Here is a 12951-nt window from a genome sequence, read left to right as displayed (position 1 = left end):
CAGGATCTGAGTCTCAGCCTTCCAAATCTCTTTCCTGACCCCCTGGGGCTCAATTCCTCCATCGGGTTATATTACCCTTAGGGAACAAAACTAGTCAGGACATGGTTTTATTTCTAGGCTGAGCTTTGGGGATCGCCGTTGGTTCAAAGCCAGCCTGGGCAGGAAAGTCTATGAGGCTCAACATCAACGAATCAGCAAAAACCGGGAGTGGGGCCGTGGCTCAAGCGGGAGGGCGCCAGGCTTGAGCAGGAAAAAAAGCCAAGCCAGAGAGCAAGGCCCTGAGTTCAAGCCCCAGTGTCCGTGGGAATGGCACGGCACCCAACCGCCTTGCTTTGCTTTTGCTTTTTGGGGGGAGCCTGGAACTGGAGCTTGCTCACTGACCCCACTGCACCGGGCCCTCCACCCCATCCAAGGCTTCCGCTTTGCCTGCAACTTACCAAGTTTACAGTCTCAGAGCCTTCGGGCCCTTTGCTTTTTGGTGGTTTAAACGCGGGGATTAAAAAGAGTCGCATGGCCTTTTCTGCCCAGGCTGGCTTCGAACTTGCCACCCTCACATCTCAACCTCCTTGGGTCGCTCAGCTCCAGCTGGGCTTGGCAGTGCTGGACCGTCCAGCAATCTGGGCCACCAGGTCCTAACCGGTGTCACCCAGGCGGGCCTCGAACTCGCCATCCCAGACAAAGGCCTGGATTGTCTGGGCTGCGGCGGATCGGGATGGGGATCGGCACTCCCGGGGTGGGGTGCGGGGGTGCGGGGCCCAGGCCGGGGTCTCCCCGCCACCCCCCCCCCCAGGGCCGACCGCAGGGGCTGCGGTGGGGGCGGGGAGGGCACAACGGAAGGCAGGGCTCTTCCCGATCGCCCCCCCCGCCCCCCCCACACCGGTTTCCCCTTCTCAGCGAGGACGGTTTGGGGCGGGTGGACAAGCGCGTCCTCGTGGCGCGCGCGCGCGTGCCCGCGCCTCCCAGCGCGCGCCTGCACGGATGGAAGGATGGATGGAAGGATGCAGGCAGGGATGCAGGCAGCGACGCGCGCACGCGCGGGCGCAGGGCTGGGCGGATGCACGCGTGCGGGCACGCGCGGGGGCACGCGTGGACGCAGGCTCGGCGGGGATCCGGGAGGGCGGGGGTCCGCGCCACGCAGGTGTCCGGTCCGCCCCGCGGCCGCGCCCCGCCCTCGTCCCCGCCCCCTGTCCCCACCAACCAACCAATCACCCGACCTCGTTTCCCCGACCCCGCCTCTTGGTCCTCCCTCCCACTCCAACCAACCAACCAGCCTCGCCTGGGACCACGCGCGCCCGCCGGGTGGGCGTGTCGGGAGGGCCGAGGGCGGGGCAGTGCGCGTGCGCGCGCGCCCAGGCGTCGGAGCGCGCGCGGGCGTGGAGGCGGGGGTCGCGCGCGCGCCGCCGCCGCGGTGGGAGGGAGCGCGCGGAGCGGCGTCGCGCGCTGTGTGTGTGTGTGTGTGGGGGGGGTGTGTGTGTGAGAGCGCGCACGCGCGCGAGCGAGCGTGGCGTGTGTGACTGAGCGACAGCGCGGGCGCGGCGGCGGCGGCGCGCACGCGCGCGGGGGAGGGAGCGCGCGCGCGCCGGAGCGTGTGAGGGAGCGAGGAGCGGCCGGGCGGCAGCGCGCGCGCGCGTGTGTGCGTGTGTGAACGTGAGTGTGTGGACGCGTGTGTGTGAGTGTGTGAGGGGGGAGTGTGTGAGGGAGCCGGCGCCCCCCGCTCCCTCCGCGAGGCCGGGAGGCCGTGGAGGACGCGCGGCCTGGCGGGGCCGCCGGCGGCGGAGAAAGGAGGCGGCTCCCGGCGCCCGACCGCTCCCGCCCGCCCCGCCGCCGCCGCCCGCACCCGCGGCCCGCGCTTCCCCGCGGCCGCCGCCCCCCCCAGGTGAGCGACGGGGCCCGGCGGGGCCGGGGCGGCGGGCGGCGGGGCCGGGGGCCGCGGTGACAGCGGCGCGGGCCGGGCCGGCGAGGCCGGAGGGCGGGGCGGGGCGGGGCGGGGGACCCCCGGGACCCCTTCCCTGCCCCCCGATCCGCGTCCTCCCCCCCTCCCCGGACGCCGACCCCCCCCCTCCCGCGGTGGGGTGGGCGCCCCGGGATCGCGGGGAGTGGGGGGGGCCCGCACCCCCTCCCCGCACCCCCTCCCCGCACCCCCTCCCCGCACCCCCTCCCCGCACCCCACGCTTCCCACCGTCCCCCCCCCCCCCGCCTCCCTCCCTTTGCTCCTTTGACAGCCTCGTGGGTGGAAAGAGGGGCGCCCGCGGGGTTCCCCCCGTTTCTTTTGAATTAAAATGGTGATTTTTTTTTTAAACCCTCCCCCCCCCTTTGGATCATGCTGTGGGCATCTTCACCCCCAATGCCAGACAACGGGGTGCAGCGCCCACCCGCTGCCCAGCCCCCCCCCCACCTCCCATGTGCAGCCCCAGCATGTCCCCCCACCCCCGTGTCTGTGTTTCCCCCCAAATACAGATAATACCGGGCTGTGTGTCCCGCTGGCGGATCGCTTTCCAACTAGAATGGGAGAATTCTTCCTCTGGATCGTTACCTGTCAGTGAGTCCTTAGGACACAGACAGACAGACACACACACACAGACAGACACACAGACAGATACAGACACACACAGACAGACACTGATACACATACAAAGACAGACAGACACACAGACAGATACAGACACACACAGACAGACAGACACAGATACACATACAAAGACAGACAGACACAGACACAGACAGATACAGACACACACACAGACACACACAGACAGACAGACACAGACACACATACAAAGACAGACACACAGATACAGACACACAAGCAGACACAGACACACAGACACAGACACACACAGATACACATACAAAGACAGACAGACACACACAGGCAGACACACACACACAGATACACACAGACACACATACAAAGACAGACACACACACACAACCAGCCCCACGTCTTTGTGGAGTTCCCTTTGAACGCCTCACATCTGTGGGAAGTACCCCAGCTTGAGAGACACGAAAATAACATCCATTTCCCCCTCCCTTTTTTTAAAATTTTACTCGCTTGACTTTTTATTTATTCATTTTTTTGGGGGGGGAGGACGTACTTAATTATTTACTATAACCATTAAAATTTCAGTGATATTTAAAGCGTTTCCCTCTCTCTGTCCCCCCCCCTTTGGAAATATCGGGTAACCAAAGGTCATTTCTTTTGTTCTTTCTTTAACACAGTTTATCACAAACAAATGGATTGTCTCCCCCCGCCAAAAAAAAAAAACCCAAAACAAAAAACTACTTTCCCATAAGATACTCATTTGGAATAAAACATTGCAATTCTAATCCTGGCGATGGTGAGGAATATTTGTAGGTATCTTTGCATTTTTTCAAGTGTCGTAGTAACTATTAGGAAAGGAGTTGTTGGAACTATTGGAATAAACTAAGTAGTTACAGTCTGTTATTTGTTAAGGAAGAAGGACGGGTTTGTTCTTGAAGTAATCTTGTTTCTGTCTTATTGCTATGAATTTCTTTCTTTCATGGCTTCTTGGCATTGATTTAATTTAGGCTACATGGCTGTTAATGTTTGTTTTCTCTTTCTCCCTGTTTTTCTTTTTCCCCTCCCTGATGTTACTGAGTCTTGAACTCAGGGACTAGGTACTGGCCCTTAGCTTTTTCTACCCAAGACTGGTGCTCTACCACTTGAGCCACACCTCCACTTCCAGCTTTCCCCTCCCCCCACCCCAGGTTCATTGGAGATAAAAGTCAAATGGACTTTCAAATTCTGGCAGGCTTTCTACCTGGATCCTCAGATCTCAGCCTCCTGAGTAGCTAGGATTACAGGCGGGAGCCACCGATCCCCACCCCTCTTCTTTGCTTACCTCCTCTCCTCTCCATCACCAAGTTAGAATCCTTCCCTCAGTGAAGAGTCCCGTTCCTCTGGCCTCCTTTCTGCTGTAAAGGGGTGTGTGTAACCTTTTGTCCATTGTTTGCAAGCTGTGATTCTATTTATCTTGGTTTATAGTGGAGATAACTTTTTCATTTTTTCCCATCTTTCAGTCCCTGTGGATATATTTAGTTCAGTAGCTGCATCTAGGAGTGAAGAGTCTGGTGATTCTCGCTCTTCCCCTTCCATTCAGCTTCTTTCTCTCCAGAAGAGGATACTGGAAAAAGCTCAGAAATCTTCACCCGTTTCTCAGCAGTGTGGGAAAGAAACACACTGAATTGAGCATTCTTTTTTTTTTTTGGCCAGTTCCTGGGGCTTGAACTCAGGGCCTGGGCGCTGTCCCTGAGCTGCTTTGGCCCAAGGCTGCCCCTCTACCCCGTAAACCACAGCACCACTTCTAGCTTTTTTCTGTGTATGTGGACCTGAGGAATCGAACCCAGGGCTTCATGCATGCTAGGCAAGCACTCTGTCACTAAACCACATTTCCAGCCCTGAATGGGCATTCTTAATTTTCTCTGATCATTGATCCAATACATACTGAGGCTCAGGCATAAATTTTGGGTGTATACAGGGACAAACTGTGTGTGTGCATGTGTTGCATCTGTATGTGCATATGCCAGTACCAGGACTTGAACTCAGGGCCTGGGCACTGTACCTTAGCTTTTGGCTCAAGACTGGCACTTTACCACTTGAGCCATAGCTCCATTTCTAGCTTTCTGTTGTTGTTGGCTAATTAGAGATAGTCTCAGACTTTCCTGTTCAGGACATCCTTGAACCACGATCCTCAGATCTAAGCCTCCTGAGTAGCTAAGGGATTACAGGTGTGAGCCAATCAGCACCCAGCAGACACATCTTTTTTAAATTCTTCCTTGGCCCGCCTTTCAGTTCTCCTGGGAACTGGCTTCGGGCTAACTCAACTAGATTTATTTCTCCAAATTCCTCTTTCTGTGAACAGAATGATGGATGGGTGGAGAGAAAGAAACAGGGCAGATAGAATTGTTCTAAATGTCGGGGAGCAGGTGTAGCTTTTTATCTGTCTTCTGGAAGGCAAGTATAAGCATGAATGGAAAATTGAGGGGGGTGGGAACTCTACCCCACATGTTTGTGAACTGAGAGAGAAACGAGATATAAAGTATAGAGGGGAAGTTCTTTTTTCTTTTTTGTATGATGCTTGCTGTCAGTTTTTGGAGGGGATATTTTGGAGATGTGAACTCTTAGACTCTTAGGTGATTTTTTTTTTTTTTTTGGCCAAGAGTAGTTCACAAGTGACAGTATTAGGTCATAAGCATGAAAGAACTTTCAGAAATTCCAGTTAGTTACATTATTTTTAAATCCCAGGGGGAAAATTATAATGGGAGCTGTAAGATAGATAATGTTTTAAAATGTTACCTTGTAGCAGGGCACCAGTGGCTCATGCCTGTAATCCCAGCTACTCAGGAGGCTGCAGTCTGAGGATTGTGGTTAAAAGTGAGCCCTTGCAGGAAAGTTGGTGACATTTTTTTTGTTGTTGTTGGTCATGGGGCTTGAACTCTGGGCTTGGATGCCCTGCACTCTTCAGTTCAAGGCAAGCGCTCTACCACTTGAGCCACAGCGCCACTTCTGGTTTTCTAGTTGGTAATTGGAGATCAGAGTCTCATGGACTTTTCTGCCTGGGCTGGCTTCGAACTGTGATCCTCAGATCTCAGCCTCCTCAGTAGCTAGGATTACAGGCGTGAGCTACTGGCGCCTGGTGGTTTGTGAGACTCTTGTCTCCAGTTAATCACCAAAATAACCAGAAGTGGTTCTGTGGCTCAAATGGTAGACCACTAGCTAGTCTTGAACACAAAAGCTCAGGGACAGTGCCCAGGCCCTGAGTTCAAGCCCCAGGACTGGCACACAGAAACATGCCTTTGTTCATTCTCTGTGCATTGCTTTAAGACATTGGTTAGATAGTTTAGGTGTAGATGCTGGGAAAATGGTCCTTCATTATTGGGGCATTTTCTTGCTTGTCATACTAAACATTGTTAAGAAATAATATACTACCTCCAAAAATATCTGTACACATGTATTTTAAATTCTTGTGCCATATGTGTGTTGTACGCTAGGATTGCAGACAAGGACTGATTTTTTTTTTCTGGCTTTATACTAACTAATGCCATGCTGTTATTTTTAATTTTCCACTCCCCTCTCCCCCCCTCAGTTTCCAATTTGGCTTAGAGGACAAAGCCACAAAGCTAGTTACCTCTCTTGGAAACAACTTCTATAGAACCCATCTGCTGACATCTTTTTTTTTTTCTTCTTAACTGCCATTTTCTTTCCTCCTCCTAACATGAGTGATTTTTCACATCATTGGGATGATAAAATGGCCTTAGATTGGTTGGTTGGTTGGTTTTTGCTGGGCTCGAACTCTGGGCCTGGGCTCTTTTGTTCAAGGCTAGCGCTCTACCACTTGAGCCACAGCTGTGGTTCGTTGGCGATAAGGACTCCCCTGCCCGGGCTGGCTTTGAACTTTGATCCTCAGATCTCAAGCCTCCTGAGTAGCTGGGATTACAGGCATGAGCCACCAGTGCCAGACTTCTATTTAGATCTACAGGGGATGTCTGGTATTTAATCCTGATTTGTCACAGTCTACTCTTCCTTTAGCTTGTCAGTGTGGCTTGTGTTTTGTGTTGCGACTGGGAATAGCAGCAAAGACTAGAGCAGGTACACGTTCTGTTTTCATAGAGTTTTTGGTCTACTTTTATCACTGTGCTTTTTTTGTTGTTGTTTGAAACTGGAACACTTCATCTGACACTTGAGCTCAGTGGCTGGTGCTCTACCACCTGAGCCACGCCTCCAGCCCTAGGCTGTCAATCCGTTTCTCCCAGCAGTGTCTGGAGGAGGGAAAAAAAGTCCCACGAGATGTGTACCAACTTGTGAATCAGTCCTTTGGGTAAGCAAAATCCATGGTTGTCAGACTCAAACATGAGCTTGTAATGTTCCTTTTTTTTGCTTTTTTTTTTGTCAGTCTTGGGGCCTGAACTCTGGGCCTGGGTGTTGTCCCTCAGCTCTTCAGTTCAAGGCTGGCGATCTACCACTTGAGCCACAGCACCACATTTTTTTGCTTCTGTGGTGCTGAGGACTCGAACCCAGGGCCTCATGCATGCGAGGCAAGCGCTCTACCACTGAGCCACCTTCCCAGCCCCTAATGTTCCATTTCTTTCTGGCTCAGTGTCATGCTCTTTCAGATTTTGGCAGAAGGTCTTAAGTACAACCCGGCATTGCTCTGTAAGATCAAACAGCGCTCGACTCTGCTCTCCCACTTGGGCAAATATTTAGTTGGTACTTTGGGCCACATTTGGTATTTCAGCAAAAACTACATCTTGAAAGTTCTTATTTGGCTAGGTGCTGGCGACTGAAGCCTATCCCAGCTACTCAGGAGGCTGAGACCGGAGGATCACACTTCAAAGCCATCCTAGACAGGAAAGTCTGTGAGACTTGTTTTGGTGTTTTTTGCTGGTCCTGGGGCTTGAACTCTAGGCCTGGTCAATGTTCCTAAGCTGCTTTTGCTCAAGGCGAGCGCTCTACCACTTGAGCCACAGCGCCACCTCTGGCTTTTTTGGGAGTAGATTTTTGGAGTTAGAGTCTCAGGGACTTTCTGGCTTCAAACCAGGATCCTCACATCTCAGCTTCCTGAGTAATTAGGATTACAGGCGTGAGCCACTGGTGCCCGGCTGTGATTCTTATCTCCAGTAAACTGCCAAAAAAAGCCAGAAGTGGTGCTGTGGCTCAAGTGGTAGAGCGCTCGTGTTAAGCAAAAGCGCTTAGTGTGGTCCAGAGTCATTTTGTCATATTTCCTCCATGAATAGGAGCACTGTACATTCTGTTTGAATTTCAGAGAATTCCCAGCCAGTGTTTTAAAAACTAATATTTGAAGGTATTGTCTATTATAGACAATTTGGGGGAATTTAGGAACTAAGCAACATGTGTTTTGGGGAAAAAGCAACCGTTTTTTTAATCTGCTTTGAAGTGTGTAAAAATGTGCAGTGAACAGGATTTTTTTTTTCTCTTTTACGATTCTTATTGTGAGAAAATACACCACATCACCATTACAGTCATTTTTAGGTGTGAAATTCAGGGGCATTAAGTACATTTATGTTGTATAAGCCTCTATTTCTAAAACTCTTGTGGGTCTTGTGAAATGGGACCACTTACCCATTGAACAATAAATCTCCATTTCCCCAAGCATCTGCCAACCACCAGACTACCACTTTTTCCTTTTCCTCCTCCTCCTCTTCCTCTTCCTCCTCTGTTGCTCTTCCCCCCTCCCCCCTTCTTTCTTTTCTTTCAGTTTGTTGTAGGGCTTGAACTCTGGGCCTGAACGCCATCCCTGAGCTCTTTTTACTCTACCACTTTGAAACACAGGTTTGGGTGGTTCATTGGAGATCAGAGTCTCATGGACTTTTCTGCCCTGGCTGGCCTTGAACTGCGATCCTCAGATTTCAGCCTCCTGAGCAGCTGAGATGATAGTTGTGAGCCACCGCGCTCGGCTGCTCTTGTGGGTATTTGGTTGTGTTTTGAGGTTAGGTCAGGCCTTGTAACCCAGGCTGGCTTGAGATGGAAGATGAAGCCATCGTGATTTTGGATTGGCATCTCTTTAACATGTGATGTTAAATTTCTTACCCATTACGTTTTTATTCTCTTTAAGTAGTTGTAAAAAAAAAAGGGGGGGGTCAATTTATTAGTACCATGCATCTTGATATCCATTTTACTATCAAAATCTTCTCATTTCTATGTACACTAACATCCTTTTTTTATTTTATTTTAACCTTGTGGTATCTTTAGATTCTGTGTATCGTAGGTGCTTGAATAGTAAATAGTTACATAACTGAATAGTCTTGTATTCTTAATGGTTTCCATATCTGTTTATTTAGTCTGGGCCCCGGGGCTGGAATTCAGTATCTGACGCTTTCTCTCACTGTCTGGTGCTCTTCCGCCTGAACCACGCTTTCAGCCCCTGGCTTTTATATTTTTATCTGACCTGGAGTTGTGACTAATTCTTGACTTAGCACAGTTGGCTAACGTCTTGGTTTTGTGGTTGTTTGTAGTTGTGGGGCTTTAAGCTCGGGGCCTGGGCGCTGTCCCCTGAGCTCTGTTGCTCAAGGCTTTTCTGTCCAGACTGGCCTCGAACTGCGATCCTCAGCAGTCAGCCTCCTGAGTAGCTGGAGAGCAGGCGTGAGCCACTGGCGCCTGGCTTGGACCTCTTGCTCCCTCCTGCCCCAGGTGTGTGGGATGGCTGGGATTAGGCTCAACCATGGGTAACAAAGAATGGCTAAGTGTGGATTGGTTTCTCTCTGATTTTAGGGTACCTGCCGCTCAGCTGCGTCGCCCCTGGCTCTGACCTGCGAACTCGGCTTGTTAGAGCTTACTCAATCTCAGCTGGGTTGCGGGCCTAGGCTAAAAGAAAAGCCAAGGGAGCGCCTATCTCTGAAGCCTCGCTTCTGGAAGTTTCGATCTCTTAGCTGACCACATCTAGCTGCAAGAGATTCAGTGGCATTAGGGTACGAATGGACCCATGAGCAACGAAGTGGTAGAAAGGGCTGGGCAGGTGGCTCAGTGGTAGAGCGCGCGCCCAGCAGGCATGAAGCCCTGGGTTCGAGTCCTCACTACCACAGAGAGCAGAAAAAAGCCGGAAGTGGCGCTGTGGCTCAAGTGGTTAGGGCACCAGCCTTGAGCCAAAGAAGCTCAGGGACAGCGCCCAGGCCTTGAGTTCAAGCCCCAGAAAAAACAGAAGTGCTAGAAAATGCTTTTCAGGAGATAGATGGGTGTCGGCCTGCATCACAGAAAGCTGTGGATTCGGGAGTCGCTGCGACTGTCACTAATTGTGACTTGAGTCCCCCATCCTGTCAGGACGCTTCTTGGCTAGAGACAGGCAGAGCGGCTTCTGAGCGCCGACAGGAATCACATGGTGCTTGCTTTCTGGCACCCCTCAACCTGTGAGTGTCTCCTCTTCACCCCACTTTCCTTTGGCCTTCAGCGTGTGGTAGGAAAGTAGAGAGCAAAGCAAAGCCTCGTTCTGGCTGGCTGCAGTGGCATCTGTTTAAAATGCTGACGTTTGCCTGCGTTCTGCACATCATTTCGATGATAATGATGATTTTTTTCTTCTTCTGTGTGCGCTAGATTGGGGGGCTTCAATTCTTGGTCTGAGGACATCTCTTGGAGCTTGTTGGCGATAAGAGTCTCGTGGACTTTTACTGCCTGGGCTGGCTTTGAACTTAATTCCTCAGGTATCAGTCTCCTGAGTGGCTGGGATTACAGGCGTGAGCCACAGGTGCTTGGCCTCTATGTCGATTGAGAAAATGTATGTGGAAAGCATCTTGTCATGTAAACACACCTGTGTGTATTCTGAATTTGTCCTGTTCTCTGTGAAGAGGTGACCAGAGTAGACTGTGTGTGTGTGAGTGTGTGTGTGTGTGTGTGTGTGTGTGTGTGTGTGTGTGTGTGTCCCCTTGCAGTAACTCCAGTACTTTGTTTTTGTCTATACTGGGGCTTGAACTCTGGGTTTGGGCGCTGTCTCTGAGCTTTTTTTTGCTCAAGGTTTAAGCTCTACCACTTAAGCCACAGTGCCACTTCCGGTATATTGGAGATAAGAGTTCCACAGACTTTCTTGCCCAGGCTGGCTTCGAACTGCGGTCTTCAGATCTCAGCCTCCTGAGTAGCTAGGATGACAGATGTGAGCCACTGGCACCTGGCTCAGTTCCAGTCTTTTGATAGAGGTACTATCTTGACTTTGGATAGGAGAAAAAGATATATATATATAGATAGATATATGTATATATCTATATCTATCTATATAAAGATATATATCTATATCTGTAGATAGATATAGATCTATTTATATGTGTATCTATATGCTTGTGGTCATGCTCCTGGTACGAAGTATAGGCCAGGAATAGTTCCTGTTGAGAGGGATCCTAAGTTCAAACCCAATAATAAATTTAACACTCCCATCCCTAAGAAGAGAATAGGAATGAGAACTTTGGGAAGTGAAATGCGCACTGTTTTTGTGGTGTCTTGTTGAATACCGAGAGGAACCTTTGCTGAGCACCCTTGATTTCTGCCTGTGCTCCAGTCTTTAATCTTTGATCCGTGTCAGCTTGCCTCGTAGTTCTACAATAGTCAGTCTTCTTGATTTAAATCACGGTGGTTAGTACAGTGGCGTTTAAACCCCTAAGAATGACATTATTTTCAGTGATAAGATTATATAGGAGTTCTTTCCACTTAAAAGGGACCTTCAGGGCTGGGCAGGTGGCTCAGTGGTAGAGCGCTTGCCTTGCATGCATGAGGCCCTGGGTTCAATTCCCCAGCACCACATAAGCAGAAAAAGCCAGAAGTGGCGCTGTGGCTCAAGTGGTAGAGCGCCAGCCTTGAGCTGAAGAGCTGAGGGACAGTGCCCAGGCCCAGAGTTCAGGCCCCACGACTGACAGAGAGAGAGAGAGAGAGTGAGAGAGAGAGAGAGAGAGAGAGAGAGAGAGAGAGAGAGAGAGAGAGAGAGAGAGAGAGAGAGAGGGAGAGACCTTCAAGGTTATGTATTGATGAACATTATTAGCAGGTGATACCTGAGCTCACCGTCTATAATTTGCTTTTTTCCGAGACTCTTCCCTGAGAATTTCATCTAATTAGTAATTTCTGTTCCTTTTAGAGTTGCAGACCCTCTCCAAGAGGGGTTTTCTTCCTTTCTTTACTTTTTTTGGGGGGGAGGGACGGGGCAGGGAGGCTTGCTGGTTCTAAGGATTGAACTCAGGGCCTTGGCACTGTCCCTGAGCTTATTTTTTTGTCCATTGTGGGACTTGAACTCTGGGCCTGGGCGCTGTCCCTCAGCTCTTCAGCTCAAGGCGAGCGCTCTACCACTTGAGCCACAGCGCCACTTCCAGTTTTCTGGTGGTTTGTTGGCGATCAGAGTCTCATGGATTTTCCTGCCTGGGCTGGTTTTGAACCGTGATCCTCAGATCTCAGCCTCCTGAGTAGCTGGGATGACAGGCGTGAGCCACCGGTGCCCAGCTTTCCCTGAACTTTTTTTGCACAAGGCTAATTCTATACTAATGCTCTATCACTTGCTACAGCTGTGTGTGTGTGTGTGTGTGTGTGTGTGTGTGTGTGTGTGTGTGTGTGTGTGTGTGTGTGTGTGTGTGTGTGTGTGTGTGTGTGTGTGTGTGTGTGTGTGTGTGTCTCGGGGGTGGGGGGTGTTAATTGGAGATAAGAGTCTTGCAGAAGTTCCTGCCTGGTCTGGGTTCAAATTATGATCCTTTAAATCACAGCCTCCTGAGCAGCTAGGATTGCAGGTGTGAACCATGACTCCCAGCATCTCTTCTACCATTCATACATCACTTGCTCAGATCTGCACTTTTTTTTTTCTTAATTGTTTTTTGTTTTGTTTTGTGATACTGAAGGTTGAATCTAGGAGCTTGTTGGGAATGTGAGTGTACTTTCTCCCACTAAGGTGTACCTGGGCTAGAACTATATTTCATGCAGACTTTTTGTTGTTGTTGGTGGTGGTCGTGGGGCTTGAACTCTGGGCCTGGGCGCTGTCCCTCAGCTCTTCAGTTCAAGACTAGCATTCTACCACTTGAGCCACAGCGCCACTTCTGGCTTTTTCTGCTTATGTGGTGCTGGGGAATCGAACCCAGGGCCTCATGCATGCAAGGCAAGCGCTCTACCACTGAGCCACCTTCCCAGCCCTTGATAGAGACTTCGATGCAACGGAAATAGTAAACATTTATATATATACCAACTTTGGTTTTTACTTGCAGATTAAAAAGAATTGCAGCCAGGTGTGGGTAGCTTACCCCTATAATCCCAGCTACTCAGGAGGCTGAGGTCTGAGGATCACAATTCAAAGCTAGCCCAGATAGGAAAGTCTGTGAGATCCTTATCTCGAGTTAATTCCCCCAAAAGCCAGAAGTGTTGCTGTGGCTCAAAGTATCAGAGCACTAGCCTTGAGCACGAAAGCTCAGGGACAGCGCCCAGACCCTGAGTTCAAGCCCCAGGACCACCAGCAGCAGCGT

General features: G+C 50.8%; 1 protein-coding gene across 6 annotated transcripts in view; it reads left to right on the top strand.

Annotated features, from left to right (window-relative positions):
• Positions 1 to 12951, top strand: part of LOC138803654 (beta-citrylglutamate synthase B) — a 46786-nt gene that overhangs the window by 9112 nt on the left and 24723 nt on the right. For 5 of the 6 annotated variants that reach the window (XR_011364999.1, XM_069987704.1, XM_069987706.1 and 2 more), the window contains exon 1: positions 1567 to 1876. The exons of the other annotated variant lie outside the window; for it this stretch is intronic. The gene's annotated coding sequence lies outside the window, so the exon portion shown is untranslated. Of the gene's footprint in view, positions 1 to 1566; positions 1877 to 12951 lie in introns of those variants that run through there. 6 annotated transcript variants of the gene reach the window in all.

This window comes from Dipodomys merriami, unplaced genomic scaffold (assembly GCF_024711535.1).
Source record: "Dipodomys merriami isolate MVZ:Mamm:240054 unplaced genomic scaffold, mDipMer1.0.p SCAF_345, whole genome shotgun sequence".
NCBI classification, from domain to species: Eukaryota; Metazoa; Chordata; class Mammalia; order Rodentia; family Heteromyidae; genus Dipodomys; species Dipodomys merriami.
The sequence above is the reverse complement of the archived record's forward strand: the minus strand, read 5'-3'. Positions and strand labels throughout refer to the sequence as shown.